A 14,577-nucleotide genomic window follows, 5' to 3' on the forward strand; every position below is an offset into this window, starting at 1 on the left:
AGTCCAAGCTGCATTGAAGGCATTGGAGAAACACAAGCTGCAGGAATTGATGGAATGCCAATGGAAACGTTTCAACAAAGGGATACAACACTGGCAATACTCACTTGTATGTGGCAAGAAATTTGAAAGACAGCTACCTGGCCAAGCAACTAGAAGAGATCCATATCTGTTCCCATTCCAAAGAAAGGTGTTCCAACAACTACAGCATAATTCCTTCAGCACATATCTCCATCCCTCCGAGTTTCTTCTCTTTTTTCATGAGGACACCACTCAGATTGGATTAGGATCCACTCTAATCCTGTATATCTTCATGTTAACTGATAACATTTTCAAAGACCATATTTCCAAACAAGGTCATGTACACACATAATAGTACCAAAACCAAACCAAACTCACTGCTGTCGAGTCCGATCCAACTCATAGTGATCCCTCCTTGGGTTTCTGAGGCAGTATCTCTATGGAAGTAGTTTGCCCAGTCTTCCTTCTGAGGAGTGACTGGTGGGTTTGAACCACCAGCCTTCAGGTTAGCAGTCAAATGCCTTAGGCACTACACCACCAGAGCTCCTGTAGGGCTTAGGACTTCAATATATCTTTTGGGGGGGATAGAATTAAGTCCTTTTTTCCCTAAGAAGAGAAAGTGTTCAAAGAGTAGAGGATGCCCTGAGACAGAGTGGGCACTTGGATTGTCTGTTGGGCAAAAGGAAGATGAGGCAGAAGATGAAAGGCACTAGGGAATCAGAGAAGAAAAGAAAGTGTGGTGTCGGGCACTACACTAAGTGATTGTGTATATTCTCTCATTCAAGTCCAAAATAACTTTACATGGTAGGTATTATTACTATCAATCTCACATGACAGATAAGAAGTTTCTGAGAGGCTAAGTAAATTGCTCAGGGTGAGTTGGGGGAAAGTGAGGCAGTTGGTCACCCAAAGAGTAGTTGAAAGTACCTCAATTTAGACCCAAGTGAGGTGGAAAAAGCAAGGAAGGATCTTCCCCAAGAGCTTTCAAGACAGCATGACACCAGTGACACTCACTTCACACTCCCAGCCCCCTGTAGCCATCAAGCTGATTCTGATTCATGGTGAGCCCATAGGGTTTTCTTGTCCAATTGTCACAGAAGCACATCACCAGGCCTTTCTTCCATGGCACAGTGGGAGTTCGAACCATCAACCTTTAGACTAGTTGTCAGATGTAACCATTTGCACCACCCAGGGCCCTACACAGTGTTAATTTTGAAAGTTTGCTACAAGAACAGACATAGTTTAATAAGAGACATGTAACATTTTATAACTCATGAAAAGCACTCTTTGGTTGGATTGCTGTCACTGGTGCTGATAGAATGTGATTTCTTTTGTCATACGAAGGGGAAGACGGGCTTGATGGAAGCCAAGGCCACTGTAATCAGGAATGAGAGAAGAGCACACACAAGCTTTCTGCCTGAAACTATTTCCTGTTTCTTTGTGAAGCACAAACAAGCATGAACAATACTTTCCAGGCCTGTCAGTCTCTATTAGGCTAGAGCAGAGACTTTCTCCTGGTATCCCCATGCCCTGTGGGACAGACTCTTCTCTGTCTCCCCTGCTCCCTGCCTGCAGGAGCCCATTACCTGCCCACTGTTCCTGTGCAGTGGGTACCCAATACCTGACTTCCTCTGAGCCAGGCTGCCTAGTCAAAGTAGAAAACATCCTGGCTTTCCCCAGTGTTCTGGTTACCCAGTGCTGCTCTGACAAAAATATACCACAAATGGGATGGTCTTAACAAACAGAAGTTTATTCTCTCACAATTTGGAGGCCTTAAGTCCAAGTTCCAAGTGCCAGGCTCTAGGGGCTGGGTGAAAGCCCCTCAACCTTGGGGTCCAGCTCTGCCTCCTATTCCTGGCCCAGTGGAACGAGAGGCGTTTCTTCACTCAGACAGCTGCTGGCTCCTGAGGCTGCCAAGCCAAGGTTCATAAGTAAAAAGGCACAGACCTGATGTTACCCAACCACATGGCTGGCCATTAACTTAAGTCCGTTGTAAGTCCCAAGGTCGGCAGAGCATAGCAGGCTGCTGAACAATGACACGGCTACATGCAGGGTCCAAGCATGCCATAAGCTAGAGACCATTCCCAAATCTGCTGCTTATATACAGGAAGCAGACCACATACTCAAAGCAGCTACTTAGCTGCTTGTTGAGGATCCCACCATGGAGTTGATTGCTAGTCTCATCATGGGGAATAACTACCACCAGCTGCCCAGCCACTCAACCAGGCCCAGCCAAGTTTACACACAGATATAACCACCACACCTGACCTATTCCCACTCATGCAATTCCTAGTTTTCTTCTTAATTCTTTATTAGCAGCCTGGTTGCCCCATTCCTTTCTTACATTGCAGTCCCTCCCAAGTGAACCAGAGACATGGAGCAGCCCACACTCAAATTTGCTGGTTACTGTATTTCACACATGTCAGCTTGTTGTACTGTGGTGGTTTGCATGTTACTGTGATGCTGGAGACTATGGCACTGGCATTTCAAATACCAGCAAGGTCACTCATGGTAGACAGGGTCAGTGGGGTGTCCCATTAAGACAGACTAAGAAGAAGGTCTGATGATCTACTTATGAAAACCTTAGGGTTCACAACAGAATTAAATAAGTCTCCACTTCTACATTAGGCAATACTTGCCTATCTCTATGAGAAAGGTGTGGTGCAAAGTCTCATGAACCTACACATGGGACATTTGATTGTGCCAGTTTATACTGGATAACACAGCAGAGGAAGTGTTGTTGAATTACTAACAGTAGTTGAATTACTAAATCCTCTGTAACTCACAGAACACCCTGTCACCCTGTATTACCCCTGAGAGTGTTTCTTCTAGAACCACTTACATGATAAGCCAGTCAGAAGAGAGATCTTTATTGGTTAACTGGGAGTAGGAAAGTGTATCAGTTAACTATTCTGCTCTGTAGAGTTTAGCTTGGACAAGAAGTTGAAATAATCAATGATTCCATTCTACTTGGATCAACAATTAACATCCCTGCAAACCTCATTAAAGAAGTCAAATCCATAATGCATTGGGCTAATACCAAAAAGGTGTGAGGGTGGCATCCACTGGCCTCTTCCAACCTCATGAGAGGGAAATAGAGTCAACATCAACAGCCCAAGGCTTATTCCTTTGAGGCCACACATGCCACTGACCTCCAACCTTTTTCATCAACTCTGACACTAACCATCCCTCCCACAACACTCTCTACATCTCTGCTGGGTTCAGTAAGTCATTGAAATGGCCACATAGATAATACTCATGCTTATGGGCTTTTTTAGGGTAGTAACAGTCTACAATTTAGGTTCCGGAACACTCCAGATATAATTCTTCAATCAGGGCAACCTCCCCTAAGCCATGCCCTCAAGCACACCTCTCTTTGGCCCTGACCTCTTGACCTGACCTCTGGCCTGCTTGGGCAAGTGTTAATTTATTTAGCTCTGCCAATAGCTGCACCTAGCTGCACCCACTCTGTCAGCAAGCCTATTGCCCAAAGGCTGAGTGCTTTCTTGTTCTATGGGCTGGCAAGCCTGCTGCTCTGTCTTGTGCCAGTCTCTTGGTTCTGCTGCTACTGTCACCACCATCTCTCTGCCAACTCTCTACCAAGGAGGTGCAGTGCAGGGATCTCAGGTGCAAGGATGGGCTCCATTCCACCTCTGGCTTTTCTCTCTTGATGGCAGTGAGATCCTCCCTTCTGCCTCTAGGAGGGCTCATTTTAAGCCTAGCAGAATGATAAAACTAACCAATCCCCACGTTAGAGTCCCATACACTTTATTTCCATGGTCCCATCCCCACATGGATGCCATGTTCCTTATTTATACTAGTAACAAACCATCCAATCCCCTTGGTGAGTCACAAGGACCTTACATTTGCATAGTTCCACTCAATAATGTAATGGGAATAACAAAGACCATGGCTAGAAGAGTGACGTAGTGCCTAAGGTACTTGACTGCTAACCAGAAGGTTGGTGGTTCAAACCCACCAGCCACTCCTCAGAAGGAAGGTTGGGCAACCTACTTTCATAGTGATACTGCCTCAGAAACCCAAGAAGGGGTCATTATGAGTTGGATCTGACTTGATGGCAGTGAGTTTGAGAAGAGCCTTACCAAGAAATCACCGTGGCACAGCTAATCTGCTGCAAAAGAACTCTTTAAAGTTTTAAAGAGCAAATATGTTCTTTTCATAACTAAGGTGCATCTGACTCAAGCCATGGCTTTTTCAGTTGCCTCATATGCATTTGAAAGTTGGATGACAAAAAAGGAAGAGAGAAGAAGAATTGACACATTCAAACTGTGGTGTTGGTGAAGAATATTGAATATGCTGTGGACTACCAGAAGAATGAGCAACTAAGTATTAGAAGAAAAGATGGCAGAATTAATATATCATTGTTTTGCAATTCTTATTGTTCCTTAGCAGCAAAGATGAGGAGACTCTGATTTGCTTACTTTGGACACATCATCACAAAAGACCAACCACTAGTAGAGGCATTCATTATATTTTGTTTAAAAAAAAGGGAGAGGGTCCCCCACCAAAATGAGGAAAACTCTCCAGGAGCTAGAGTAGCACAGTGGCTGCAACGATAGACTCAAACACATCGACAATCAAGAAGATGACACAGCACCAACCAGGCTGCATGAAGATGACAGCATCCTGTTGCCCTGAGCTGGTGCTGACTCACTGGCAGCCAACAACAGCATCAGCTGTTTCCATGTAACACACCGGCTCAAAGCTTTTGGCTCATGCAACAACATGACTTTGTGAATTGGCTGTTTGGGCTGGAACAGGTTGGCAAACTTGTCTCTACTCTACATGATGTCACCTGGGCTTGGTTCCATTTTGGGGCCTCATGTGAGTGGGCTGGAAGGGCGAGGCATCTCTCCATGTGTCCCCATCCTCCAGGAGGCTAGCTTGCACTTGTTCCCCAGATAGGAGCATTCTAAGCCATGTTACTTCTGCCACCTCTGATTAGTCAAAGTAAACCAAAAGTCTAGCACAGATTCAAGGAATAGAGAAATAGATTCATTGTCTTGATAGCAGTGTCTGCAAAAACTTACAAGGCCATTTTAACCAACTCAGAAGGTTTAATAAGAGCTGTGAGTAGGTGCTTTCTAGCTTCTTGAATTTACAGATGAATTTACAGATGTTATCTCTGATTTTATATTTTAAAGAAACTATATTTCCCTCTTATTTAGTCTGAGAAATATATTTATATCAATAATGAGTTTTATTATGTTTAAGTAAAAAATAAATGCATATTTGAGAGATTATTTTCTAGAAGAATGACCTAGGCTTGAGGTCATTTTTCATTGTATAAGAGTCCTACTGACACACATTCAAGGCAGCGCAGTTGCTTGCCACCTTTGATCTGGGCACCGTTGCCTATTTTCTTAAACCCCAAAAAACCAAACCCATTGCCATTAGTTGATTCCGACTCATAGTGACCCATCAGAAGGGACCAGTCCCTGGAGAAGGCCATCATGCTTAGTAAAGTAGAGGGCCTGCAGAAAAGGGGAAGGACCCTCAATGAGATGGCTCAACACAGTGACTACGATGATGGGCTCCAGAATAGCAAGTATTGTTAAGGATGGCACAGGACCAGGCAGTGTTTCATTCTGTGTATGTAGGGTTGCTGTGAATTGGAGCAACTCAACAGCATCTAACAATAACAACTGCTAGGAGTACCACTTAAATTCATCTAAGAGGGAGAAGCAACAGCAACAAATGTATCTGTAGAAATGGGGAGAAAAAGACCGATTCTAAGAATGGTGGGTTGCAGAGAACTTTCTAGGCAGAAGAACAGTATAAGCCCACGCCCTGTGGTGGGAGAGCCTGAGATACACTGGGGGAATCCAACGTGTGGATGCTCAGAGCTATCTACAGGGATGTCCAATAGTAGAGAGGTATATAGGACCAGATGGATCACAGCCACGAAGCCACACTCATGGAGCTACATTTACCACAAAGCTAGAGAAATGTAAGTTTCAGTAACCCTCATTGCATAGTCCTCTTCTTAAGCTTTGTACGTAATTTTGAATTCCTAATTGTGTATTCTTTTTCTTAAAAGGAAAACCCAAAATTGAGTATAATATTTTTGTCTTTTTATAGAGAATTGGAAAGCCACTGGAGTTTTTTTTTTTTTTTCTAATTATGAAATATTTTGAACACATGTAAAAGTAGAGATTTATCTCCCCATCTCTCTCTTTCTCTCCATGTTCTTTTTTTTATTTATGGAACCATCCATATCAGTTGTTCTCTATTATTTCCCACAGTCTGGATTTTGCTAATTACACCCCCATGGAATTGTTCACCATGCCATTCTATTCCCTGAATAATCTGGAAATAGTTAAGTATAGATGCTTGGTTAGATTCAGGTTCAACAGTTCAACTGGGTTTTTGGCAAGACTGCTTTGCATGGTGGTATTCCGCTAAGGTGAACACACCTGACTGCTTCATTATTTGTGATGTTAGCAGCCATTGATGACTATTGCTTAAGTGCATTTCATTAAGGATTGAAAAACAATGAGATGCTAATTCTACAATTCTTTTTTCATTTGTCCACCACCCATCTGTCAGTTTGTCATACTGTGGTGGCTTGTGTCCTGCTATGATGCTGAAAGCTATGCCACTGGTATTTCAGATGCCACTCATGGTGGACAGGTTTTGGCAGAGCTTCCAGACTAAGATCACAGAGGAAAGCCTGATGATCTACTTCGGAAAATTCACTGAAGAAAACTTTATGGATCACAGCAGAACATTATTCAACTCACTTGCTCACATGTCAACAACAACAACAAAAAAACCTTACGCCATCGAGTTGGATGTGACTCATAGTGACCCCATGTCATCAGGAGGCATCAATTGCTGCAAGAGGACATTGTGTTTGGTGAAGTAGAGGGCCAAGGGAGACCCTCAGTGACATGGATTAGCACAGTAGCCACAACAATGAACATGCAGTGAGTGTGAGGGTGACACGGGACCGAGCACCATTGCATTCTCTTGTGTGTAATGTCACTGTGAGTCAGAGCTGACTCAACAGCAGCTAACAATCTGGCAACGGCCTCTTAATGAGATGACTGTTGAGAGATTTAGAGCAAGGTGCAATGTCTCTCTGGCTTTGAACACTGCTGAGTAGAGGAGACTTGGATCACTCAGATGTCTCAATTGACTGCTGTCAGTGCATAAATGGTTCATTTCTATTGGTTATTCTCAACAGGCTAGTCCCTATTGCTACACACCTTCTCCATTTAATTAAATTCATCCTAAGTATTCAAAATGGAGTCTCATCAGTAATCACCATGCTATTTCCCTCTAACATCTTAGTGCTTGAAAAACTAGGTACAGCAGTTTACCTGTACCTAGAATTAGGGATTTTGGTGCTCTGAACAGCTCACTGAATCAGAGTGCACCAAACACAGAGGAATAGAATTAGAGGAAAGGCACAGGGAAAGAAATTAAGGAAGATCTACTCCGCAGAGGGTGGATGGGCATCTGAGAGAGGCCATTGGAGACTTCCCTGGGGGAGTGACTGGCAGATGAGGGTGACCACCTGAGACCTCCCTGGGCCAAGGCAGAAGACACTCTATATCAGCATACCAGTGACCACACCAACATACTAGCAAACACCCCAAGGATCTACCTTTAGCACTTGATTTTATCGGTAACTTGGGTCAGCTAGGTGCAAACAGGCACATGCAGCACCACTGAAACTCAAGCAGAGAGCTCACTGGTGCTGCAGGAAGGTGAGCTCGCTCCCCCCTCAGCGGGTCGCTGGGTGGACTTGGGTCAGCTTGGGAGGCATTGAGAGAGGTCTGTGCTTGTCTTTGTCACTGATATCGGGATCACAGATTACTAGCAGGCACTCTCCCAACTCCAGCGCAGCTGAAATCATGCACATCTTTGGCGCCGCAGGTGGGCAGTATCACAGGCAAACTCCCAAGCTGTTTGTTGTCTGGTCGGATTGGGCCAGCACTGTGGGCAGCTGGGGTGGAGAGAGAGGTATCCACGGCTGAGTGTGGACCCGGGAATTTGCCTTGGATCGGCTTTTTGGCACCGAGGGGTCTCTGGAGCAGGGTGTTTGTGTTAGATTGGGTTCTCTAGAGAAACACAAAAAACCAGCAGCAAGGTATATATATATATATATATATATATATATATATATAGAGAGAGAGAGAGAGAGAGAGAGAGAGAGATATTTATCTTAGGTAAATGGCTCACAAGCGTATAGAAGCTGACAAGTCTAAGCTGAAAAGTCCGTCTCTGGAGGAGATGGGGCTTGCGGCTGCCTTGGTTTCCGCAAGCAAGTGGAGCCGAGAGATTCAAGCTGGCATGCAGTATATTGGTTGTTGTTTCCAATAAAAGATGAATCCGAGATCTCCAGGGCGAGCGGTAAGCCGCTCACTCAAGGAAGTCTGTAGTTCGGAATGCCGTTCTTCCAGATTGTCCTTGGAATATCATTGCAAGCAGGCCACACCCCTAGGGAAACTCCCCTTGGGCAGACTGGCCACTCAGAACTCAGTCATCTGATCCCATCATGGGAACAACCACCCAGAACTGGGGTCCAGCCAAGTTGACACACAGCTCCAACTATCACAGTGTTTGTATGTGTCTGAGACTGGCGGAAAGTGGAGACACCCTAACAACAGGAATCTTTCCTGAAATTGAGCCGTGGGCTTGTAAATAATAGTACGACATCATCAGTAGCAGCCTGCTCAGAGCCCTAGAAACCAACCCTAGCAACAGCAAGCTCTCCTTCTTCTGCTCCCACCTTCTCCGCCAATAACTTCACTCATTCAATAGAAGAAACCATATTCAGCCAACATAAAACCTCCTGGTTCGAACTCTAAACCCTCTTTATGACAAACAGAAACACATATCCACATTCCACACAGTGATTCCACCATCACAGAGAAAACTGCAGAGTGACCCAGCATACCTGAATCAATAATAAAATAAAATACACCAGCTTCACCTTTTCAAAATATTAAACCATAAAGCCAAGACAAAACAAATCAACACATAACCAACAGTTAAAGACAACCTCAAAATATCTAGGAAACAACAAGCAACCTCAAATCAAATACTTAAATTCATCCTAGTGGGTATAACATCGTACCACATGGTGATTTCAATTTCTATTGCAGAAAATTTGGTGGTCAGATGGAATTACTGTATGACCCAGCAGTTATACTCCTTGCTATGTGCCCAAGAGAAATGAAAACGTATCTCCACACAGGAACTTGTACACAAATATTTGCAGCAGCATTATTCACAATAGCCCAAAAGTGTAAACATCCCCCAAATTTCCCAAAAGACAAAAGAATAAATAAATTGTGGTGTGTATTTACAGTGGAAGTGTATTTAGCTATAAAAAGGAATGAAGTTCTGATACATGCTACCATATGGATGAATCTCAATAACATACTAAATGAAAGAAGTCAGACACATAAGGTCACTTATTGTATGATTTCTTTTATATGTGATCTATCCAAACCCCTTGCCATCGAGTTGATTCTGACTCATAACCCTACAGGACAGAGTAGAATTGCCCCAGAGGATTTCCAAGCCTGTAATCTTTACAGAAGCAGACTGCTATATCATTCTCCCACAGAGGGGCTGGTAGGTTTGAACCACACACTTTTGGTTAGAGCCAAGCACGTAATCACTATGCCACCAGCACTTCTTACAATCTATGCAAAATAGGTGAATCCACAGAGACTGAAGGCAGCTAAGGGGTTTCCAGTGGCTGAGAGGACATGGAAATGGGGAGTGACTACTGGATGGTACAGGTTTCTTCTGAGTAATAAAAAAAAAAAAAAAAGCTTTGAAACTGGAGAAGGATGGTGGTCATACAACATTGTGAATGCACCAAATGCCACTAACTTGTATACTTTAAAATGGTGGATTGTCCTTTACATGAATTTCCAACCCTGTTGACCTCTCTCTCTGCTTTTTCTGATCAAGAAGCTACCTTTGCCAAACTGACTTCTTGGGCAGGAGGTAGGGGGTGGGGAGTGGAGCTCTGAAGAGCTACTAACCCAGGTCCTGAAGGTGATTTACCACCTTCTCGCATTAGCCAAAACTTGGGTTCGAGTCTCAGCTCTTATACCATCAGTGAGAATTAGCACTAGGCCTCTCAGCCTCAGCTTTTTTCATTTGTAAAATGGTGATCCATACTGTGGTGGTTCCCAGCAGAGAGAAGGGGTGCATATCAGAAGAGCTCTAAACCCTTCTTCAAAATACATATTCTTTCTTGTCTCAGATTCATGAGAACTTTTGAAAAAACCTTACAGTAATTCTGATACACCCACCATCCAGCACTACTAAATGATCGTGACCGGCCCCTACAGCTGTACACTGTCACTCCCCTACGGCTGCTGTAACAAACTACCACAACCTTGGTGGTTTAAAAGAACAGAAACTTACTCTCACAGTTCTGGAGTCCAGATGCTCAAAATCAAGGTGTCGGTAGGGCCAGACACCCTCCAGATGCCCTGGGGGATCATCTGTTGGTAGGGCCAGACGCCCTCCAGATGCCCTGGGGGGGGGGTCATCTGTTCCTTCTCTTTTCTAGCTTCTGGTGGCTGCGGATTTTTGTTGGCTAGTGGTAGCATAGTGCCTAAGACACTTGACTGCTAACCAGAAGGCTGGTGGTTCAAACCCACCAGCCACTCCTCGGAAGGAAGATGGGGCAATGTACTTCCGTAGTGATACTGCCTTGGAAACCCAAGGAAGGGTTGCTGTGAGTTGGGGCTGACTCAGTGGCACATAAGAACAACAACAACAGTGGCGGCATCACTCCATTTACTACTTCTGTCTTCACACACATTGCCTCCTCCTCTGTGTGTGTATGTAATCTCCCTCAGCCTCTGTTTTATAAGGATACTTGTGATTGGATTTAGGGCCTGTCTTAGCCCAAGTTCTCTAGAGAAGCAAAACCAGTGAAGGTCATATACATACACACACACACACACACACACACATACATACATGGAGCTCTGGTGGCTCAGTGCCTAAGGCATTTGACTGCTAACCAGAAGATTGGTGGTTCAAGCCCACCAGCTGCTCCTTGGAAGGAAGACTGGGCAATCTATGTCCATAAAGATTTTCTGCCCTCAGAAAGGGGGTCACTATGAGTTGGAATGGTAGTAAGCTTGGTTTGGTTTTGGTTTTATATACATGTATATATACACACACATATATATAAAGAGAAATTTATCTCAAGGAAATGACTCACACAGTAGTAGAAGCTGGCAAGTACAAAACCCGGGTTAAACATGAAGCTGAAGGCTTCTCCTGACTCTTGTAGCTGCAGGGGTCGATAAAGTCTCGACTGGCAGGCAATGAGGCAGACCACTTGTTCAAGTCCAGTAACCGGAAGTCAGACGATACAGAGCCAGATGCAGGATCCACATCCAGCAAAAAGCCTGTTGGAAGCAGGCCACACCCCAGAAGAAACTCCCTTTCAATTGATTGGCTGCTCATAGCAGATCTCATCATGGAGGTGATTGCATTTTACTAGATCTTATCATGGGGGATGACTACATCGTAACTGCTGAACACCTGAGAATCACGGCCCAGCTAAGTCGACACACAACCTTAGCTATCACAGTCTACTCCTTGCCGATTTGGCACTGTATACATCTCCTTATACCACATATAATCTCAAAATAAAGACACTTCTAAAGTCCTATTTACACCTAACATGATACAACTAACCTGCACACAACCACAGATGCATAGGTCCTGTTTATACCTTATGTTTTATAACTGAAGAAAACAAAAATATTTGATGCACACATACAAGGAAGAAATACCCCTAACAACCACAGTCCTCCTTTCTGCAACTTGTCATGTGGTCATAGATGGTACTTGGAACTGCCTTCTTCCACCACCCATTCTGTACTCCCTTTGCCCTCAGCTGGTCATGGTTTTCTGACTGATGGGCTAACCCAAAGCTTCATTCCTGAAGGGTCTGGGCCATTAGTAGTCATATCAGAATTGGGATGCTATAGTTGGGAGCTCTCGTAGCATAGTGCCTGAGGCACTTGACTGCTAACCAGAAGGCTGGCAGTTCAAACCCACCAGCCACTCCTCGGATGGAAGATTGGGCAATCTACTTCTGTAGTGATACTGCCTCAGAAACCCAAGGAGGGGTCACTATGAGTTGGGGCTGACTTGACGGCACACAACAACAACAACAAGTTTTCCATTGCCTTCGTCACAAGACATGGTAGTACTAAGAGACATTGTAGGGAATCTCCTGTATTCCAGACATACTCTTGTTTACCTCCATTATGCATATCAATCTGATTTTCCCTTGATAATCATGACCAATCACATGAGACAGTATAGTAACTCCCTTCTTTGCCTGTTGGTCCAGAGGCATGAAGAGTCCAAAATGGCCTAGTGGCATTTTTAACTTCCACTTCAATAGAATAAGTGCTGTGTATAGGTGGACGTATTCCTCACTTTGGGACTAAGACTTCCAGACCCAAGAGCATAGGGTCCCAGGGACAGGAAGCAAAAATTTTTGCGTGGGTCATTAGGGTTAACAGTGAGTGCTGCTACTCCCATTTCCACACCTTGGCTCTTGGACCTGTGAATCCTGGCTACTGGGGAAACAGCATAATATATTGGGTGCTGGTTTACAGCATAGAAAGTCTTCTGCAGAATATTGCTGCAACCCTGCAAGGTATTGACACCTACCTGGCACTCTATTTGTGTTTTTAAAGGCCATTCCACAGTTCCATCAAGCCAGCTGCTTCAGGAGGATAGGTAATATGGTAAGACCAATGAATTCCATGGCATGGACCCATCGCTGCACTTCATTTGCTGTGAAGTGAGTCCCTTAATCCGAGGCAATGCTGTGTGGGATACCATGACAGTGGTTAAGGTATTCTGTAAGTCACGAATGTAGTTTCGGCAGAAGCATTGTGTGCAGGGAAGGCAAATCAGTATTCAGGGTAAGTGCCCATACCAGTAAGAACAAAGCACTGCCCTTCCTGTGATGGAAGTGGTCTGATGTAATCAGCCTGTCACCACGATGCTAGCTGATTGCCCCTCAGAACGTTTCCATATCACAGACTCAGTGTTGGTCTCTGCTGCTGTTAGATTGGGCACTGAGCAGTGGCTGTAGATAAGTTGGCCTTAGTGAGTGGAAGTCCATATTGCTGAGCCCATGCATAACCTGCATCCATGCCGCCATGCCCACTTTGTTCATGAGCCCATTGGGCAATGACAGGAGTAGATGGGTAAAAAGCATGACTGGTTTCTACAGAACTATGTCATCCTATCAGCTTGGTTGTTAAAATCCACCTCTGCTGAGGTCACTCTTTGGTGAGCATTCACATGAGACACAAATATCTTCACTTTGGTCCATTCAGAGAGGCCTATCTACATAATTCTTCCCTGTACCTCTTTATCACCAATTTTCCAATCATGTTCCTTTCAAATCTCTGACCATCCAGCCAAACCATGGGCCATAGCCCATGAATCAATATACAGTCATGCACCTGGCCTTTTCTCCTTCCAAGCCAAGTAAATAACCAGATGCACTGCTCAAAATTCTGCCCATTAGAAGGATTTCCCTTCATTGTCTTTCAGGAAGGTCCCAGAAAGGGGCTGCAATGTTGTTGCTGTCCACTTTCAAGTGGTGCCTCCATACCACACAGAAATATCTTTAAATCAGGCATGCATTTTCTCTTTCTCAGTCAACCAATCATAAGGAACTCCCCGTGAGGTCATGTGTGCAGACTGGGAGAGGGAAGGTAATGTGACTGGAGCAGACACCATAGGCAATTGGCCACTTCCTCATGCAACTTACTTTTGCCTTCAGGTGCTGCTCAAGCTAGATCTTTTATATGCCACTTCCATTTAATGATGGAATGCTGCTGTGCATGTCCAACTTTATGACTCTTTGGGTCACCCAATTAATGATGGCCAGCTTAGGCTGCATAGTGACTTGGTGGTCTCTTTTTAGGGTTCAGTCTCCACTAAGGCCAATAACAACCCAAAAGCTATTTCTTAAAAGGATAATAGTTATCTGCAGAGGACAGCAGGGCTTTGCTCCAAAATCCTAAGGGTCTGTGCTGTGATTCACTAATAGGGGCTTACCAAGACTCCAAACAATATATCTGCCACTGCCATGTCAAGCACCATTGGATCAGCCAGATCATATGGCCCAAGTGGCAGAATGGCTTGCATGGCAGCCTAAAGCTGTTGCAGAGCCTTCTGTGTTTCTGGGCCCTACACAAAACTAGCAGCTTTTCGAGTTGCTTGACAAATAGATGAGAGTAGCACACCCAAATGAGGAGTATGTTGCCTCTAAAATCCAAAGATGCCCCCAGGCATTGTGCCTCTCTTTTAGTTGGGGAAGGGGCTGGATGCAATAACATCCTTCACTTTAGCAGGAATATCTCGATATGCCCCTCACCACTGGACCCCTAGAAATTTCACTGAGGTGGAAGGTGCCTGAGTTTTTGTCAAGTCAATTTTCCACCCTATTTTTCAAGTTAATTTTCCACCCTCTAGTAAGCAATTGGGAGTTCTGGTGGCGTAGTGCCT

The sequence above is a fragment of the Orycteropus afer genome, unplaced genomic scaffold (assembly GCF_000298275.1).
Source record: "Orycteropus afer afer isolate SDZICR_OR568_19922 unplaced genomic scaffold, OryAfe1.0 scaffold00365, whole genome shotgun sequence".
In the NCBI taxonomy this organism is placed as follows: domain Eukaryota; kingdom Metazoa; phylum Chordata; class Mammalia; order Tubulidentata; family Orycteropodidae; genus Orycteropus; species Orycteropus afer.